Here is a 2,607-nt window from a genome sequence, read left to right as displayed (position 1 = left end):
TCAAATCCTCGTCCCTTCCAGCAACTTTTTTTAAAAATTTTTCCCTTTTAACGGCATTTTTCGGGGATTTCGGATTTTTTTCAAATTTTTTCGCTATAATATTGGGAAAATAGACAACTTTTTGAACACTTTAATGCAATAAAAATTTTTGGTCGGAGACCTCCTTTAAAGTGGATATGGAAAAAATCGCCTGTCTTGCGCTAGATCCATTGAAATTAAGAGAAATCGTAGTTTTCTTATAGTGTAAAAACACTATCAGAAACGAGAGCAGAAGCAGTTCGCTCCAATGAAGGCATAGTTTCGAAGCTTCATTAACCATGTTTATCGGGCCATTCAGTCAAGCGGGGATGGAGAAACAGCTAAAGAGAAGTTGCTGTCATTTTTTTTGCATATTACAAATGTTCATGATCGATTTGAGGTCTAAATCGTTATGAACTATAAAAACATCGCACGTTTTTCTAGAAGTGTCAATGGTTCAAACTTCGCCTGATCAAATTCTGTGAACATGCTTTATCAGAGAATGAGCCAAAAAAATCGTCCCGAATTTTTGAATCCAAAAGATGAGACACATATTAAAGCAATGAACGTTCTAATGGAAGTACTACAAAAAAGAAACAGAATCGATGCGATTAAGCAAGTGTCTCCTTACTTCGCCACGTCTTCGGTAGAATCCTTCAATTCTCGAGCAGCGTATTATGCAAGCAAGAAAATTTACTGGTGAGAAAAAAAACTAAACGCAATTATAGAATTTTGAAAACGTTTAGTTCACTGGATAGTTTCAAAACTCGCACTCAGATAGCGATTTTCTGGAACTCAAAACAGTTGGATGAACTGAGCGGTACTCGTGTTGTTAACGGCAAAAAAAGATTTTTCAATAAATCTACGAAACAATACTCAGTCAGAAAGATCAAAACTAAACCTGATTTTTCGTGGAGAAACGATACAGCAAATATTGGAAGGAGATTGTACAAAGCTGGTAAAGGCTATAGAAAAAAGTAAAATAATATTTCGGTTTGAGAAAACACTGATGACAACGAGACAGCTGACAACGGGAATGGATCGGAGGACGAGCAAGACTACGATTCAGAAGTTCGCGCATCTCAACAATTCAACGTAATTTTTTACTAGTCAATATATCACTCGTTTCAAAATATAATTAAAGGCCGACGAATTATCGTCAAGAATTGTGCGGCAATATTCCGGAAGAGGATATGGCGGAGGAGGACCAGTATGGCGAAAATATCGAGATCAAATCGGAATTTATCGACTTTGCCAGAAAATAAAAATATCCCGCCTTAATTAAAAACAAGCATTGATTTTTAGCTATATAAGAAATAAACGTATCTAATTGTTGTCTAATTTTTTTCGATATTATCATACGGATGACCAAAAGTTGAAGCGAAGTGATTTCCCACTTTAAAATGTCGAAAAAAGCAAAATATTTTAGTTTTTACAAAACTGCTCACAAATTTATCAAAAACATGCTTTGAATGAATGGATCTGTCAGCTCTACGTCGCATAGCCTCTCTAAAACAGTAAAACTTTTATATTTATGTTTCTAGATGTTCAGAAAACAATAAAATAGATACTAGAAAAATTTACAAAGTAAAAATTGGAGAAAAAATATAAAAAATCGCAAAGAAATAAAATAATCCAGTGAACATAAAAAATAAATTGTCGTCAAGTACCGCGCATTTGCCGCACGCGCACACTTTTCGTCAGAATGCAAAACTCCGTAGACTTTCGTGTCTGGGCTCCTTTAAAAAAGAATTTCGAGAGCATTATTTTTTTGGCTCTAGTATGAAATTCTGATCCTTAAAAAAAATTCTGGTCCTTAGAAAAAATTCTTGTCCTTAGAAAAAATACTGGTCCTTAAAAAAAATTCTGGTCCTTAAAAAAAATTCTGGTCCTTAAATAAAAATTCTGGTCCTTAGAAAAAAATTCTGGTCCTTAAAAAATTCTGGTCCTTAAATAAAAATTTTGGTCCTTAGAAAAAAATTATGTTCCTTAAAATGTGTTAATGTAAATGTATATTTTTCATCTGAAAATTTCGTAAAATCCATGAATTTTGTTGTTTTAGTTTGTATTTTGAAGTTTCGGATTCCGATATATTTTTTCTCTTTTAGGTAAAGCCATCAGGACAGCCTTCCCGAAAAAAAATGTTTTGAAACTATGGTTAACAGATTAGATCCAACACGGTCTCCCACAGATTTGTTACAAACTGCAAATTTATTTTTGATCTACAGATAAAAAACTTGGCGCGATAACAATTGCAGGTCTAAAGCCACATTTTCAGCATTTTTTATCTGATTTTGTGGAGATTCAAGATGATTCAACTGATTCTTAAAAAATTAATTAGTGGTCATAGAATCCTGTATGGTCCTTTTTCGGAAGAAAATATTCCAAAAATGACCAATTTCCATAGTTTCTGAGAGAAAAAATGGAACTCCTCGTTCAGTTTTTGACATTTTCAGGAGTTCTATGGCTCAAAAGAACCGCAATCATTTATTCTTCATTTTGTATGGATGAATTTTTAATTCGTCTGATAGAACTTTTTTATAATAAAAAAACCACACGAAATTGCACAAAATCGCATTTTTGCGGTGT

Source organism: Caenorhabditis briggsae (genome assembly GCF_000004555.2).
Source record: "Caenorhabditis briggsae complete genome, chrX, whole genome shotgun sequence".
NCBI classification, from domain to species: Eukaryota; Metazoa; Nematoda; class Chromadorea; order Rhabditida; family Rhabditidae; genus Caenorhabditis; species Caenorhabditis briggsae.
This window is presented reverse-complemented; position numbering follows the sequence as displayed.